The sequence below is a fragment of the Polypterus senegalus genome, chromosome 3, assembly GCF_016835505.1.
Source record: "Polypterus senegalus isolate Bchr_013 chromosome 3, ASM1683550v1, whole genome shotgun sequence".
Classification (NCBI taxonomy): Eukaryota; Metazoa; Chordata; class Cladistia; order Polypteriformes; family Polypteridae; genus Polypterus; species Polypterus senegalus.
In genome coordinates, this window is record NC_053156.1 from 286,803,837 (window position 1) to 286,823,556 (window position 19,720).

The window sequence follows — 19,720 nt, forward strand, 5'->3', positions numbered from 1 at the left end:
TGTAATTTCGGTTAAGGCCGAGTCAGGTTTGGCATGATGTGTAATGATGCGCTTTATAGTCTTAAGTCTGAATAACTGTCAGGACAGTATTCTGCTGTCAACTTCTTCTTCTTCTTCTTTTGGTTGCTCCCATTAGAGGTTGCCACAGTGGATCATCTTGTTCCATATCTACCTGTCCTCTACATCTTGCCAGTTACACTGATCACCTGCATGTCCTCACTCTCCACACCCATAAACCTTCCCTTAGGCCTTCCTCTTTTCCTCTTGCCTGGCAGCTCTATCTTTAACACCCTTCTCCCAATATACTATATATACTCGTGGATAAGTTCTCCCACGGATATGTCAGGGCTTGATTTTACAGTATAATTTACAGTATTTTATAATGTCGGTCGTATAAATCGAATGTGGAAAACTCACGTTACTAATCCAAGAGATTACGATATGCTAACACCCACCTGAGAGAGTAACCACGCAACACAGTGCCTTTTTTTTTAACGTGGGTACGGCAATGCGCTGTATCAGCGTAAACTCCTAACCTCTCTCTCTGTCTCTGTTGTGCCTACGTGACCACACGGTAATAACCAAACTATTCTAAAGTGACGTTTGCACTGATTTGTGTTTTTTGGTATCTCACACCCTCATACACCTTTATCGTAGGAGCATCCCTTATCTACGATGGAGCGTTCGATCAGAAGAAAATAGGAAGCTGGTTTTAAATTAAAAGTCGTTGATGTGGTGAAAGAAATTGGTAACTGCGCTGCTGCAACAAAATTCGATGTGCCTGAGAAACTGGTGCACGATTGGTGGAGGCAAGAAGATTTAAAATTTAAGTGTCACATTTTTGAATGGTGTGGAGACTGGCCCAGACCGGCAGATACGTTCATGTCACCCACAAACACGTTTATTTACAATATTTACAGTATTAAAGTGCACCACAAAACCCCCAAAGTCCTGGCCACACAATGCCTTTCTCTTCAGATCGCGTCTTTATCTCTTCTCCAGCTCAGTCCACTACACTCCCGACTCTTGCCTCCAATGAAGGGAGTCGGCCCCTTTTATTATCACCCGGATGTGCTCCAGGTGGGTTCCGGCAATCACCCACCGACACGCCCTTGTGTGGCGGAAGTGCCGGCTGCAACCCCGGAAGAACTCCGGGTGTCCCTGCTCTTCTTCCCCCCAGCACTTCCTGGTGTGACGGAAGTGCTGAGGTCCAAGGCTCCAAAGGCATGGGGGCGCCCCCTGGCGGTGACCACAGGCCCCTACAGGGTGGAGCTTCAAAGCTCTGTACCCGTGGCCCCCAAAAGAACCAGGGCGGTCGCCCCCAGATGGTCTGGGGAAGGCGCAAGCCCTCCTCCAGTCCTCCTAGGCATCCTGGCCAGGTCACCACCCCAGCCACCTCTGACAATGGTCATATAAGTCAGGGTCTGATTTTATGATCGATTTTTCAGGTTTCAAGATCCAACTTATACGGGTGTAATATACAGTACCCAGCATGTCTCCTCTGCACATGTCCAAACCATCGCAATCTCACCTCTCTGAAATTGTCTCCAACCCATCCAACCTGAGGTGACCCTCTAATGTCCTCATTTCTAATCCTGTCCATCCTTGTCACACCAGTGCAAATCTTAACATCTTTAACTCTGCCACCTCCAGCTGCTCCTGCTGCCTTCTAGTGGATGAAATGATATCATGCCATAAAAATTATTTATATTCTTTCAGCCACTTTATGATTACTGTAAGGTAACTCATTAATATTCATTAGTTTGGAGGACGAAAGAAAAACACAATGGCTAACGAAAAGTCAAGAAGATAGTTTTAGAACAAACTGAAAAGAAACCATTGCTCCAACTGAGCAACAGTGATGCCAATGTGAATTGGTCATCAGATGTTGAAGCAGAAAGTGATACTGAAGCATGATATGGCACTTTACGACTGAACCGCCTGATATACCTGGAGAAACTTCAACGCACTGTAACAGTAGCTACTGTCACACTTCGGTCACAGAGTTGCACAGATATACACAGGAGATTCTAGAGACAGAAACATTATTCAAACACTTCAAACAAACATAAGTCTCTTTCAGGAGTAAACTGGGCTCTGTGTACCGTCTCTCAATTTAAAAGAACAGAAAATCTTCCTTATAGGGGTACGCCTCAGAAGCGGGACACCTAACAGGAGCAGAGGATGTCTGGGGGGGAAGATAGACAAGACAGTAAGACCAAAGGACAGCTGCTGTACAGGCTTTTAAATGTTTGAAGCGCCATGCAGGATGCAGATCACACGGCACGGTAACAGCAGCAAGCCAGGAGCTGATTGAGCAAAGAGGAGGTAAAAAACTGTATTTGTTTCCCATTGTATCACCATTTAAGAGGGGGTTTTGGAGGAGCGACCCCGTCTCCTTGGGGTGCATTCAGCACCCCTGTTCACACTACATGCCAAAAAAAGCAAAATAATTGTGATTGAATGCTAGGGTAAGTGAGACGATAGCCCTCTATAGGCACTGTTCACAATGTGGCAACTGTCAATGTTCGTTTTAGTGGGAATATGGAAGTTACTAAGCCTTGGACTGTGAGCCAAGCTTTTGCAAGGACCTTACAACCCCGCTAAAGCAAGCGTTCTACCCCACACACCCCTACAGGGCACCACAAGGGATGTGGTTGTCTGTCTTTTCCAAGTCCATAAAATACATGTAGATTGGTCGGGCATTCTTCTAGAAGTTCTCCAGAATCCTTGTGAGGGTGAAAAGGTGGTCCAGTGTTCTGCGACAAAATCGTTATCGTTCCTCCTGAATTTGAGGTTCAAACCAATAGCAGGACCCTTCTTCATTAAAAGACTATTTAATAGCATTTAGTTTTTAAGTATAACCACCACACATACTGTAAACCTGTCATTTCTACACAGCTTTTGCTGTTATGTAACACAATTCATTATACACTTGGTACATTGTGGGCGTTGGCACAATTTGTAGCGCTGCCTACTAAATCTCTCCTTTAAAAGATGGTGCAGGAAATTCGGCATTGTTATTCATAATATGCTCTGAAACAGTAGGCTGAGGTTGAGACTATCCTTTCATGCTGGTTTCAAAGGCCTCTTCTTTTGGTATTATGTATGCACAGGCACCCTGCCTGGTGTTCATCAGCTACAGTAGAAGCGCTCCCTGGATGTCAGGTGGGCTTTCAATATGCTTTGTGAGCGACTTTCCTGTATCACTGCATTTACATTCAGTACCTATCAACTGTTAATGTCACCCTGACAGTCCTCTTGGACGTGACTTTATCCATTATTCAGGCTGAAGGAGATGAACACACCAGGCTAACTTGTCGTACCATCCACGCTTTGAGGGCCTCAAGGGTCTCTCTTACAAAGCTTTACTGAATCTCCAGCTGAATTTCAAACTGTGAGGAGTAAGGTGGGCCTGCTGCAGCCAGTTTGCCCACCTGCTGTCCCCTGAAATATTGTTAAACAGGAGAGCTACCATAACAAGTCGAAAGATCAATAGTAAAACAAGTCACTCAATCAAAGGATTTGCACTTCAGGAAAGAGAAAATGTCACTTCTTAAATGGAAAGAATGACATGATGTGGCAGTGTGACAACTATGTCAGGGCGCAAGGGGACAAAGATAAACTCAGATACAGCCAGCCTTGAAGAAGTCGGTTGATTTGCATGGAAAAGTTGAAAAAGGGTCCAGGTTTAAATGCTGCCTTGGAATACAGGGTGCTGTACCTGAACCCTGAATAAATACCTGGGAGGACAAAGTATACAAAACACCAGTCATTTATTCAAAACACCCTGTTAGTCCAATTCAGGATTATTGAAGGCCAGAGGCAATCTCGGCACCACAGGGTTAGGGTTGGCAATAGCACTGAGCAGTGTGCCAGTCCATCACACACACATACACAGACACACAGGATCAGTCTAGCTTTAGCTAGAATTCATTCATAATTTTACCAGCTTACATCCATCTCTTGGGTTTATAATTGACATTTCCGCTACAACTCTATCATTTTAGATGACTTTCCAGGACTTCAGACCCCTATTTATTTCAAGCCTACTGACTCACAGTTACCTTCTCTACAGCTCCATCCATCCCTGATTTACTAAAAACTATTAGTTGTCATCCACAGCTCCTTAAACTCTGCTGCCTCTGCAGCGATGAGGTTGACTTCAGTAGTGAAGCACTCAGGATGAGGAGTTTCTTCTATGATACGAATATCCTTCTCATATTGTGGACAGGGAACTCAATCAAGCTAGGATCAGACATCCACACTAAGTCAGAACCCCAACTTCGCATGGGTTTTTCCATTCCTCCCTGTCACTTTATCTCACCCACAGGTCATCAAACAAGATTTCCTAATTTTGCAGACTGCTCCTTCTACAGAAGCCTAGTTTCCTAAACCTCCCTTGGTCTCCTTCCCTTAACCACCTAACCTACACAAACATCTTGTTCACATTCCTCACCAGGAACTTTGACCTGTAACAGGAGCCGTTGTATCACTTGCAAAATATGTCACCAACAAAACCCTTGTATCTGGTCTTTTTTGGTAAATTCAATATTAAATGACAGGCCTCTTGCCAGTCTAAAAATCTTATTTACTGCATTTCTTGTAGGACACGTTCAGCCATCCACAAAGAATTAGAGAGATGGCTTGCAGGTCGTTTCATGGAGGACACTCAAGCCATTAAAATCAAAGACCCTTCTGTAGAACACAATAAAAACTGTGGAATAACAATTATAATTGAGCACTTAATTATAACGTTACACTGTATAACACAGTAAGTTCAAGGTAGCAACACCTAGTTACTCTGTAATTATACAGGTAATTACAGCATAATTAAGGACACCTAATCTAAAGTGTCACCAACTTAACACTAGAATCCCTGAAGCCTATGAAAAAACTTGAAATCCTGGGCCACCTTAAATTTCTTTGCACCTCTCCATTAGCGTTTTTTGTTTTGCAAATGTGTCGATCAGCACAGGAAGCAAGCAGTCTGCCGCACCTCAACTCAGGCAAAAAGTTTTCCCAGCTCAAGTCTTGTTTGTCATGGTGTGAGGTGTCTGGAGTTGTATAGGGTACATAATTTAGGAAAGCCCGTCCAGCAAAGCAAAACCGTAGACTCTGCATTTACATTTTTTTCTGACAATTTCAATAGTTTCTAGGAGCCCAGGCTTTTTACAGCACGGACTTACACAGCTAGTATATACAGTACATAATATAATATATATAAGTGACATATACATTTTTTTCATATAAAGACCATTCCAAAACATAATCACAAACAGAACTTTGCAAGATACCTTTGCGAGCGCGGTATGCCCTGCTGTTTTGTTGAAGGACATGCATGAGGCACATTGACTGACAGGACCACCTCCAACCTCTTCCTGCATTTAAATGGTGCCATCTTTCGCCTTTAATCCTTTTGTAGCTGTGTTGTTCTTATATGTGAGTGGATGTTTCTTGTGGGGAGAGTTTCTGTTCTCTTTCTCCGATGTAGAATCCTCATCCTCATCTGAGTTCACCTCTGTTATACCATGTCTTTATTTGAAAAGAGCAGTATCAGATCGGGGCAACTGTGAACATGACTGAGAGAATAAAACTGAATACAAATAAAAAACAGAAACCTTTACAACTACTATAAATTTACACCAGCTGTTACAGACTCGAATCAAATGTATGTTTTTATTTTATAACTAGCCATCCCTCACGGCTCCACCCATGTAGTAGTGGGACAGGACTAACTTTAAAGATCAATAAACAAACAGGTATTGCTAGCTAAGTGGAGGAAAGGTACACTCCAAAACACAGAAGTACACTGACTCGAAAGAAGGTTGGCGCTTGAGTGAGGAGGGCCCTGATCAGCTCCCCACTCCTGATGTCATGCTTCCACCTCCCCTCAGCCCACAGGATTAGCTGGAATATATCTACTAATCGAACTATGATTCTTAATGCGATGAATGAAGTAGTAAAATAAACTGGAATGTTCAAGCAAATTATAGAAAAAAACCTGATCTAAATCCGTTAAGTAGTTCTCTCGTTCGCTAGCTAAGCGGAGATAAGGTAAAAGCCCCGAGGTTGGCTCATGAGTGAGGAGAGCCCTGTCCCCCTTCCCTCAGCCCACTGTGTCTCTCTCAGATTCGTACAAATAAATTGGTACTGTAAGCGAACTATGATTCTTAGTGTGATGAGAGAAGACGCAAAATCAACCGGAACGTTCAAGCAAATTATATAAAAAAATCCAATCTAAATCCGATAAGAGGTTCTCTCGTGAAAAGCAGACATACAGACACACAGACAGACGTTGGATTTTATATATAGAGAGATAGCAAATAATAAGAGCAACTCACAACTCAAAATGGTAATTCTGGGAAGCACCCAGAAGCAAAGCTGCCACCAAAGCAGTTGTGTCAATGTCATACCCTAACCCGGTTTCTTTATCTTCGGTTATATTCTTGAATAAAAGCGCTTTTGTTATTAAAGTCATAAAGAATTGTTGTTATTCTTGTACCTTTTGTGAAAGTGTTTATTTGATATTTGGACTTCAGTCTTCACATGTTATACACTTCGTGTCAAAATTTTGTCGTTAGTACTAATATGCAGAAAGTTTCTGTTTTAGTGTGTTAAAAAATGTGTTAAACATTTCTTGCATTTCTCGCATTTTTTGTCATCCTACATTTACCCCAATCGTTATAGACACAGAACACATATGAAATGCATGTGTTCCAAATAACGATATATTATTTGCCCTATTCAACTCCAGGCACCTCACACCACTATAAAGGGACTTGAGCTGGGAGACGTTTGCGATTGACTTCAGCTCCTTCGGGGTTGGTTCGGGGGTGGGATAGCAGTCTGCTTGCTGCTTGTCCTGATCAACACATTTACAAAACAAAAGATGCTAATGGAGAGGTGCGAAGGAATTTAAGGTGGCCCGGGATTAAGAGTTTTTTCATAGGTTTCAGGGATTCTAGTGTTCAACTTCTTTTTCTCAGGCATTCTTAACCACTTCACAAAAATCACAACTGCAGTATGGATAATGGAAGTGACTGAGCTGGCTGAGATTTCACCAGAAGTATGTCAGTACTACTGAGTTCATAAAACCTATGGAGAGGAAGACTGCATTGACATTAGCGACACCCTCTTGGCTGGAGGAGGGATTGCTTAACTTTCCGGAGCCCTGAAGATGACTCCAAAGCACTCTTGCATGACAGGAGCCAAACGTTTTCCCCACTGGGGGATTTATTTAGTGATCAAGCCTGTACTTTGCTCTAGCTGGATACCTATTAAGTGAAGAACACCAGGGAATAAACAACAAAAGTAGCAATAAGGCTGCTGTCGGTCTCATCTTCTGATTATTCTGCATACAAATCAATGCCAGGGGTCACACTAGGACTGGCATATCCTAAAATTTGTCAGCAACTCTGTCATTATTAAGGAGGAGGATCTTCTTTTGACGGGCTTATTACGTGGTGTGATCACTCCAGTAATTCTCTTTACAGCCGAGGATATAGCTGTAAATTTTCACTGTTCCTCCTCCTCTGACAATAACAAAAGGGCAGACTGTAGAGAATGGTGAAGCACTATAAATATTTAGAGACAATAATCAATACAGAGACCACTGATCTGATTACAGAAGCACACAAATAGCTGTCTTTTCTAGGGCAATTGAATTATTTTAAAGCAGACAAAACTTTGATAACATTCTTTATAGATGTTTGATTCAGTTTATTGCTATATTTGTATTTGTACTGTAGCGGCAGAACACGTGGAGCCAGCCTGCCTGGGGTGACAGCGACTATTCCAGAATTTGAGAGAAAGTCTTTCTACATCCTTATGTAATTATTTAACTTTGGGATGTTTGATCATTTAGTTCCCTTCAATTTTCTCACATTTTTTAAGCTGCAACCTTATGGTAAAATCTTTTCAATTCATTTCTCTTCATCAAGTAACACTCAAGACCCCAGAATGACAAAGCAAAAACAGGATATCATACGTTTTTGCAAATATATCTCTCTATTATTAAATACTAGCAAAATACCCGCCCTTCGCAGCGGAGAAGTAGTGTGTTAAAGAAGTTATGAAAAAGAAAAGGAAACATTTTAAAAATAACGTAACATGATTGTCAATGGAATTGTTTTGTGACTGTTATGAGTGTTGCTGTCATCAAGGATTTGATTATCATTATTTCTTTCAATCAGGTTCATATTTGGGGGATGTGTTGTGTTCAAGTTACATTTCGTGTTTGCCAACCGTTGTAAAGATAACAGGTTTCATTCATCGAAGTGTTCACTACCCAAATCAGTACTCGTGAATCTAAGATGTTTAACAGGCATTCCCGGTATAAAGTCGTTGCTTTGCCTGAGAGTATTTAGCGACAGCGTCTCTATTAACTTGTGCATTTTTCTGAGAGTATTTGGCGGCAGCGTCACAAAGTTGTTTTCATCTAGCTGCATCAGAAAATGCACCACGACGTCTGACACGCCTCCTTTTTACTGTTTTCTCACAGCTTGGATTGCTGCTGTCATAATTGGTTTGAGTTTCATGGTTTGTTTCAATTACATTAGTATTTGCAGGACTTGTGTTGAAGAGACATTCGGCATCTGTCAGGCGTTGTAAGCATACAACCGGCTTCATCGATAACTTCACATCCAGCTTTTGAGAGTTGAAACATTCATAAACATCAAAGTGTCCACTACTGAAATCGTCACCTGTGAATCTAAGATGTTTAAGAGACATTGGTGGTTGTCCAAAGGTGGAAAATATTTGGCCATTTCAGTACACTTGAAAGCGACAACCAAACAATTCAGCGGCAGCCATCAACTCACATGCAGAACCATAGGTGAAGGGCTTAAGCATTTCACTCTTCTAGTGCTCCTGTGTAGTATAATTATCTCCTGTACCGTCATCAGTCCACACCTTGAACCTGTCCCAGTCATTCAATACATAAGACACAATGTTCCTCCGGATATCAAGAGTGAGGCTGATATGGCCGTGCAATATGTAACAAAGAGAATGGAGAAGACAGGCGCCATCTCCAGGCATGGAAACCACTCGGTAAGTGACAGTTCTTTGATCGATGGTGATCACCTCCATAGACATCTCACCACCCAAATCGCTACTCGTGAATCTAAGATGTTTAACAGGCATTCCCGGTATTAACTTGTAGATTTGCCTGCGAATATTTAGTGGCACCATGTCTATGAACTTGTTGAATTGCCTGCAAGTATTTAGCGGCAGCATCTCTATGAAGTTGTGGATTTGCCTACGAGTATTTTGCGACAGCGTGTCTATTAACTTGTGGATTTTTCTGCGAGTATTTGGCGGCAACGTCACAAAGTTGTTTTCGTCTATAGCTGCATCAGAAAATGTAGCACGACGTCTGACACGCCTCCTTTTTACCGTTTTCTCACAGCTTGGATTGCTGCTGACGAATGGCCTTATATGGGCAGGCAGCCAATTATGTGGGAGGCCGGGGGACGCAGGACCGAGCTGCAGGCTATGGCCATAAATATGTACGTAAGTAGGCTTCAGTTATGACCATTACGCGTAGAACTTCGAAATGAAACCTGCTTAACTTTTATAAGTAAGCTGTAAGGAATGAGCCTGCCAAATTTCAGCCTTCTACCTACACGGGAAGTTGGAGAATTAGTGATGAGTCAGTCAGTCAGTGAGGGCTTTGCCTTTATTAGTATAGATTATTAAAGGAAATCCTGAGACAAGACTTTTTCAAAGAGATAATTTCAAGTCCCGCGAAACAAGACTTTGGCCATGAGATATTTTCAAGTCACGCCCTCCTGTCAACAATTTTCAACCACGCACACGGCCCTCTCACCTCTCATTCATGTGAATGCTTTTGAAAGGCGCAGCTCCTGCTCTCTTATCTCTTATACATTTTTACGTTTTCCTCACTTTAAGTTCCCAATTAAAGAAGGCTTATCATGTCCAAAGAATTTCATCCCGAAGGGTTATCAACAGAAGAAGTGAGTACACGGGCAGTCCTTGCACCGAGAAACAATGAGGTCAAACAAATCAACGTGAAAATTATCGATCAGTTACACTTCAAATTGGTTAAATGCGTATCAATAGACTATGCTGAAACAGTGGTGATGGTGCGGAACATGAAAACACCAATTTACAACATCCAGAAGAATATCTACAACCGTTAACACCGTCCGGTCTTCCACCGCACGAATTACTGTAGAAAGAAGGATGTATCCAAGAAAGGTAATGTAGTACATCTTCCGCGGATACCATTACACAACAAAGGAGATCTTGATATGCCATTTCTATTACAACATTTACAGTTTCCCGTTAGAATAGCTTTTGCAAAGACAATTAACAAATCACAGGGACAAACATTACAAAAAAGTCAGTTTATTTATTGGAGAGAAAGGAACGAAATTCACTCACGGGCAGTTATACATTACGTTGTCACGATGTAAGTCCAAACACAGAATCAAAATTTAATGCGATATTGATGAAAAGTTAATAAAAAAAATGTTTTTATTGAAGTTTTACAGTAAAAGTGTAAGTTTAAAAAGTATTTGTGTGTTAATTTCAAATCCAAACAGAAGAAAATTGTATAATGCAACAAATAACTCTAACGCAACATTAAACATAATTTACTTTCAAATTATTACGTTTTATTATTTTTTACTATGGTTAATTACTCACTGTAATGTAAAATAGTTAGTTCAATTATGCATATGAAACAATTCCCATGAAAATAGCAATCTATTTAAATTGTACAACCGCATCCCCATATGTGAGCAGCTGAACCGCAAAAAGGCTAGCACGTAGCGCAGGCACAGAGGTTGGCGAGCAATGCGAGCAGGGGGCAAAGTCCCCTAGTAAAAATAAAAAATTGAAATATGACATTGACATAAGTATTCAGTCCCCTTACTCAGTACTTCATTGAAGCACCTTTGGTAATTGGAGCGATTACAGCCTGGAGTCTTCTTGGGTTTGACGTGCCAAGCTTTGCACAAGTAGATTTAAGGATTTTCTGCCATTCTTCTCTGTAGATCCCCACAGGCTGAGGCTGTTGATGGCCACAGACAGCCATTTCCATGTTTCTCCAGACATGACAATTGGACTTTGTCTTTGTCTCTCAGGCTCTTTCACAGAGTTGTTCCAAAGCCACTCCTGTGTTGTCTTTCCTTTGTCCTGTTGGAGTATAAAATCTGGCCTCAGTCTCACGTCCAGGGCACTCTGGAGCATATTGTCATTAAGGATATCTCCATAATTTGCTCCATTTAGGTTTCCCTCAAACCAGACTCATTTCCCAGTCCAGACCCCACAGTATGATGCTGCCACCACGTGCTTCAATGTTGGAATAGGAAAAGTACAGGTGGTGAGTGGTGCCTGCTTTCCTCCAGACATGGCACTTAGAATTGAGACCAAAATGTTCAATGCTGGTTTCCTTAGACCAGAGAATCCCAGTCTGAGACTCCTTTAGGTGTCTTTTTGCAAACTCTAAGCAGACTTCTTTATGACTTTAACTTTATGAAGGGTCTTTTGTCTGGACCCTCTGTTATAAAGCCCAGATCAGTGAAGTGTTGCGGTAAGTTTCTCCTAACTCAACACAGGTTCTCTAGGGCTCAGGCATAGTGACCATAAGGTGACCGCTCTCACCAAGGCCCATTTTCAACAATTTTTCAGTTTGGCTGGGTTACCAGCTCTGAGAAGAGTCATGGCTGTTTCAAACATTTTCCATTTAAGAATTATGAAGGCCACTTCAATGCTGTAGAAATATTTGTGTTACATTCCCTAGGTCTGTACAGGAAATTTCTTCAACCTCATTACTTGGTTTTTGCTCAGCTCTGGGACCTCCTATAGGTAGATGTGCACCTTTGCTCATGAGCAACACATTGAACTGATCTTAGATAAGCGCCAGGCAAGCTGTACAAACATCTCAGTGATGATCAATAGAATGGGATGTACTTGAGCCAGATTTCATTTGTCATAGCAAAGGGTCTGAATACTTATGTCAATGTCAGATTTCAGATTATTATAAATCAAATTTGCAAAAGCCAGTTTTCATGTTGGAAATCTTGATTTACCGAGTGTAGCCTGATGAGGGAAAAAAATAATTAAAATGATTTTAGGGTCAGGCTGCATAATAATAAAATGTAAAAAAGTGAAGGGGCTGAATATCCATTCATTTATGTTCTAATCCCACTTTATCCTAAACAGGTTAATCTATCTATCTATCTATCTATCTATCTATCTATCTATCTATCTATCTATCTGTTATATAGTGTCTTTCACACTATCTATCTATCTGTCATATTATCTATATATATAAAATTCACTAAGGAAAGACAACCATGGAAAGCACGCCGGAAGGGGTGTGGATTCACTAAGCCGCCGACAAGTGAGACACCTATGGCGCACGCAGGAAGGAGCCACGCCCACCAACTCCAAGCCCATTGGATACGATGATGACTCGCAGGGCCACGCCCACCAACTCGGACGCGACGACACAGAAAAAAATGACGTCATTTATATTCGTCTGTCGTAGAGGCCACATGCAGTGCTGGTCAGGTTAATGTCATGTGCATGTCCATGCACCTCCGAGCTACGTTGACTGTTCATAGAGGCATGTTCTCGCGGAGGTGAATCGCCATATGCAGCGTGTGAAACGGTTTGCGAGGGGTATCCCATGGGATCCTTAAAAAAATCCTTTACAACTAAGGTTAAAACACAATGAAGTAAGCAGTCTTTAAAAACCAAGTTTTCGTTACGACGCACGACTGCGTGCACCTTAGCAAACTGTTTTACACGCTACATACAGCAATTCGCATCCGCGACAAACATGCGTCTTCTTAGATGCTCCTGCACTTTGTTCACACCCCCGCTACTACCGTGATCAGGTGTCTTGATTGGATTATATATACAAAGGCAGCCAAAACCGCACAGAGCAATGAAAACTCTAGAGTTCCATCTTTTCATTCACTTTCTGTTGTATCCTCAAACTCTCCCTTTTTAGACAACTGTGTCTTTCCAGAAGTGTTCAACCATCAATAAATAATTATGTGGCGTTTGTTATGCTGCGGGTTCACTATTGTGTTGTATTTTGCTCTCTCCAGAGTTCCATCTTTTCATTTGCTTACTGTTGTATTCTCACAGCAACCCGTTTTAGACAACCGTGTCTTTCCAGAAGTGTTTAGCATTCAATAAATAATTATGCATGACATTGAGCGTGTGTCTACCCGGCGTGGGTAAGCCGTTGAACCCCATTCGGGCTGCAAACCGTGGAATTCCCACTAAGTGCGACTCATACGCTCCCACTGGTTATGTCCCAACCCTTTCTACACACCCCCCTCAAACCTCACTACTACCATGGTCGGGTTTCTTAGTGGATTATATATAGAATGGCAGCCAAAACCGCACAGAGCAATGAAAAGTCTACGTTAGTCACACGTACATCTGGACTGTGTAAAGACGACGACTCAAGTGACGAGCTGGAGGTGGGCACATGAGCGGGCAGTGCATACTGAACGAGATATCAGCAGACTAGCATGACGGACGGAGCTGAATGGACGTCTTTCTCTCCTCCCATTCCAACCTCTGCGCCATGCACCCCCATCCCTCCATCTGGCAGGAGGAGGCGCGAGGACGGTGCGCCTGTTTTCAGTCACGGACGATTGTGTGTTGGTTTGTTCCGTGCATTGTTACAAAGTTGCTTTTCTTGCTGATTTATTGCATTACCAATTTTTCAAATGTTACTTTTCTCCCTGTGCTTAAAAATCATTAAAAAACCAGCCTGATTATGCGCGTATGGTACGCCGCGGGTTGGCTAGTTGATAATAATACTCTGTACTTCTGAGTGTCGGGGTGCTTCAGTTCGGGAAATGGCATCCCACTAGGTTTAGTTTCTATTTTATGCCTATTTCTGCAAAGGCAAAACAACTAAATTTACTAAAGATCATTTATTTGGAAACATTATTTTCATAGAAATTTCAAGTCACTTTGAATTTAACATTTAATTAGGCATTATTATAGTGATTATCAAGGTCAGTCATTTCATAATCAATTTAAACTGCCTTTGGCTCTTTTATGTCATTTTGCTCAATTCTAATCAATAATCCAAAATGACTTGTACAATAGTATTGAGTTATTTTTCCTTGTTTCATCATGTCACAATACAAATCGTCCTCTGTGAATGTTCAATTTAAAAGCTATGCAGGTACAGCAGTGCCAACTGTCAAGATTTCAAGGACTATAAAGATTAAACACGCAGCCTACAGCTCTGCAATCTGATGGCATAATAAATTGAATGGAAAAAGTTAAAGATTTTGTGGATTTTTTTTTTTTTTTGCAATGGTTGTACTTGGATGAGCAAATTTGGCAATCAGTTTTAGAATACTAGGATTGAGACTAAACCTTCAAAAGAGAATCATTGTTGAACTATTTGAAACATCAAAAGTACAAGTTTAAAACAAATCATGCTGCCTACCTACTGCTGCCTTACTTTTCCATGTAACTGGGTTGAAATCTTTTCCTGCTCAATTTCTATCTATCTACTGTATTTCTGTATAAATAAAGAAGAGCCAGGGATCAACCAGGTACTCTGTTGACTAAAAGCAATCAAATGAAAGGAAAAAAACAAGAAATAATAACAAGGACGACTCGGGTCCCTGCAAGTTACAGAGTTTACTACACTAAGAGAACGTCCGGTACCTCCGGGACAGACACTATCTATCTATCTATTATATAGTGCCTTTCACATTATCTATCTATCTATCTATCTATCTATCTATCTATCTATCTATCTATCTATCTATCTATCTATCTATCTATCTATCTATCTATCTATCTATCTATCTATTATATTGTGCCTTTCATATCTATCTATCTATCTATCTATCTATCTATCTATCTATCTATCTATGTCTTTCTGTTCTTTCTTCCTGTGAGCTCCATCCCAGTTCATGTGAAAGTGGAGTTCCTCCTTTAGCTAAAGTCAGATGTGATGTGAAGTTCTTCCTTCCATTCACTTTTTTAAAGTTTCTCCTTGGGTTTCATGGCTGGAAGTGTTGGTGCTAGTTGATCACCTGCGGCCCTCATGGGGCATGTCTTCTTACTGGATGTCACTTCCCAACCAACCCAGAGGAAGAGAACATGCCCACTTCTAGGTGTCTACGGTTCCTTTTGTTGGCCCCAGGGTTTTCATCATGCCCTTACCTTAGATATCAGGAGGAGATGGAGAGACCTGTGACAATATTTCACTACTCTAAAATTTCTTTACTGCGTAGGTAAGTAAGTATGCCCAGCACCTCTGTAATAATAATAAGACACTCTATTCTGTACCTCAGTTGTGCTCTCTGGTGGGTGTTATTGAGCCAAACTCAAATGTTTCCTGTTAAGCAAAAATAAGTGAAAAGTAAAATCCATCCTATTGTGTGAGAGTTGTATTGGGTCAACAAGTAGATGTGTCTGGCACCTCTTTATTAATTTGATACGACTGTATATGTTCTACATGTTAGCTGCTTGGTGAGCATTATTCATGTTGAATTTCATTGATGCCTTAAGAGGTATTCATGCAGACTGAACTCTAAAAAAAAAAAATATATTTACAGATAAAAAATAAAATTTTCTACTTCCTACCACATAAAGGATGTTGATCAAGAAAAAAAATAGGTTCTGCCAAAAAAAATCTGCCCAGCCAACATAGGACGCAATGCAGGAAACAAACCCCGGGCAGGTCTCCAGCCCACCGCAGGACACACACACACCCACCCACAAAGGACACACTAGGGACAATTTAGGGTTGCCAATGCACCTAACCTGCATGTCTTTGGACTGTGAGAGGAAACCCACGCAGACACAGGGAGAACATGCAAACTCCATGCAGGGAGGACCCGGGAAATGAACCAAGGTCTCCTTACTGCAAGGCAGCAGTGCTACCACTGTGTCACCGTGCTGCCCACCACACATTTATGCCAATTCAATAGTTTTCCCCCACACAACAAAGTCAAAAGTAATCCAATTTAGTATGAAAAACACCCGTCTGGCAGCCCTGCCTCTACTGTCAGCAGTTCCGGTCAATTCCACTGCAGGAGTCGACGAGTCGATGCCCTTCCCTTCCAATTGGAGAGCGCGGTGTGGCACTAGTAACACTCTGCACTCTGCGCTCACTCTTGTAGGAACTCGGTACATAACTGACGTCAAACTCCCACATGTATGTGGTGTGCCCTGCAGCCAGATGACCATCAACACCCTGCACCCTGCGCTAAGCTCTCCTAAACTCTGTAACTCTCTAATGTCATTCTTATTCAGTGCATTTACATGCACACACGAAACCAGGATAAGGTGAGTTACCCGGTTAAGGAAGAAATTTGCGCGAGTCCACCTGGGGAGTTCTTCTTTGAACAATAATTCCGACTTCTTTAAACTGTGCATAACTTCATCATCGGCCCCTGTGAATTCAAGAACGAGCATAGAACCTATGTCTCTGGAGAATGTGCTGCTAAGCTTAGCAAGGTACATTCATCTCATCAACATAAATTTGGCAATTTATTAAAATTCTGAAAGATTGTTTCAGTTATGAAAAAGAAAAATGTGATCGTCCTGCATCCTGCTGAGCCACAGCATCACGCCTCGTCACAAGTCTTCACCAGCAGTTTTACGACAAAATTGACGTCACCCGCAGAGGCAAAATAAGATTAAGCGAAAAAATGTCAGCATTATCGTTTCTAAATACAAATTTGAAATTTTCCTAAATGTAAAGCTAATATGACAAAATCTCTCTCGATAAAACAGTAGGGCAGAATATAATAGAAAATGCAAATGTGGGAATATTACTTTTTTTTGTAAAAATTAGGGTTCTAAGGGGATCAGTTTAAATACATTCGTGAAGTGATTGCCTGTTTTACATTTATTAGAGTTATTAGGGTAATTTGAAAACAAATTCCTATGCTTTTTAAAAAAAAATACTCAGTATTGGCATCGGAAATCTGACATATAAAATATTTGTATTGGTATCAAATTTAAAAACAGTCGTATCACCCATCCCTACCCTCTACCGTCTTGTCTTCTATGGATTTAAATAACAGAAAGCTATCCTATCTAGAGGTTCACTTTAATAAGGGATCACCATTCTTATCCTTAAAGGGTGGTTTATAACAGTTAGTCATTATCCATCCATCCATTATTCAACTCGCTATATTCTAATACAGGGTCATGGGGTCTACTGGAGCCAATCCCAGCCAACACAGGGCACAAGGCAGGAACAAACCCTGGGCAGGGCGCCAGCCCACTTCAGGGTCACACACACACACACACCAAGCACACACTGGGGACAATTTAGGATGGTCAATGCACCTAACCTGCATGTCTTTGGACTGTGGGAGGAAACGTACGCAGACACGGGGAGAACACGCAAACTCCACGCAGGGAGGACCCGGAATGTGAACGCAGGTCTCCTTACTGTGAGACAGCAGCACTACCACTGCGCCACCATGCCACCCCGGAGATATAACAACATTATCTAAGTCACGACAATGACAAAAACTGATGTTAACTCACTGACCAGTTACTTTCGTTCCAACCGTTCCTATCGAGAATAAATGTGACACCAACTGCACCCCTAATACTCGGTCTTCTGCATACCCATTCAAAGAAGTTCGTACAGACAGATGTTTAAGGCCAGGTTTAATCATGGCTGCCACGCATTCCGAGCATTCATTTGACATGTCCTCTGAGAAATGAACGCGACGTGTGAGTGAGTTGCAGTAACAGAAAAAAGTCGGGGGGCGCAATGTGATAAAAGTCAGAATGTGACGTCAGAGTCTCTGTTTACTGTCTACACGTGACAGAAGGCCGCTTTGAGTCTCGATGTGCCTGCTTTGATGTTTGACGGTTGGCTCGTTGTGGTGAATCAAAATGCCGACATGCAAATGCATTCGTGGTGCTTTTATATTCAAGAGTCGCATATTCCCCAACAAAACGACACGATACATTTTAAAAATCTCACATATCATCTTCTGTGCTGTCTTCTTTTTTTTTTTGCACCTTCACAACAGCAACGTAATATACAGCACTGTATTTGAGCCGCAGAGAAAAAAATTAAGGATACAGTGAAAAGGTCTGTTTTCTGATTAAAGTGGATATTCAGATTTAATCTCGAAATGTCCACTTTAACCTCTGTGGTCTTTGGCCGGCTTGTCATCCCGGCCAATACTCCCAGGCTGCCAGATGGAGCCCTCCCTGCAGTATGGAGGTGCCCCGAAGACCAGCAGGGAGTCATGGACAATGTAGTTTTTATACACAACCCTGCTGGATACCACAGGGGCCGCAAGAGGGAGCTGCAGGGAGGACCGAAGACTCCTTTGTGTCTTATAACCCGGAAGTGCGTCAGAGGAAGAGCGACGTGCTTCCGGGGTGAGAAGAAGGATTCGTACCTGACCCGGAAGTGGAAGTGGTGAATCACGTGGACTGGGGATTGGGAACACTTCCGGGTCAGGAAAGATAAAAGGACTGTGGGAGCTCCCAGATGGCGAGCAGGGTGGCAACGCGTCTGGGAGTCGGAGGATTGTGATTTGTATGAGTATAGTGGAGGAGAGGGTGCTTTGTGCACTGTGGCTTATGAATAAAGTCATATTTTGGACTTTTACCTGGTGTCTGGCGTATTGGACAGGGGTTCAAGGGAGCGATGCAGCCCTAATCTGTCACACCTCGTAGTTTATTTTATGATTAAAGAAGACCGTCGTAAACGTCATCTTAAAACTGACCCAGTTGTTAAACTCTACATGTTTCTGGGGCTTCCTCCTGACCTGACAGCAGCAATCGCCGCACAGAACACATTACATGTATGATATTCCAGCTCTCTGCACATTTGGAATCCTTAGATTTACACATGATATCACTTTCAGGATGAAATGCATTAAAATATGTACAGTATGTTACATTTTACAGATTAGTCGTTAACCTCATTTAATTAATGAATACTGATAATAACACGGTGGCAGAGCGGTAGCGCTGTTGTCTCACAGGGTGTCACGTCCCTGATGTTCCCTGTCTAGAGTTTGCGTGTTTTCCTGGTGAGTTTCCACAGTGTGCTCCAGTTTCCTTCCAAAGACATGAAGGTTTGGAGATTTGGTGACACTACAATGACACCAGTATACGTGTGTGCTCGTGTTCACCTTGCGATGAGCTGATGCCCCGTCCAGAGATTTTGTTTCTTTCTCACGCCTGATGCTTGCAGGAATGAGTGCATCCCTGGATTGATGGATGTAATCATTAAACATCCTTTTCAGAGATATTGTGGCAAGGTGTCCTCGGAATTTAATGGATATATCAGGCAGTTCACAACACAGCGATATCTCGCACTGCCACCAGATTTACGTAAAGTACGTGTGCAAGTATGAACAGTAAAACGCTTGCACAGCACTAGCGTCCACTGGAGCATGTGTCACGTCACGTGAAGTATAAACCTGGCCTAAAACTGACGAAGGCTCCACATGCACGACGGCAGATTGAAAAAGGTAAAACGACCATGGTGATCATGAAGCCCTCTGTAATGGCATGTTTAATGTGTTTTTTTTTTAATGACCGTCGTCTTTGAGCAGCTGCTATACGTAACGTGAAACAGGCAAATACGTGTCTCACAAAGCATAAAACCTTTTCCACGGCACCGGGATAATCGTTATCCATGTCTCCATGAGACTCATGGTCTCACAGTGGACAATAAATGACACATTGCTTTACGTGTCCAAGT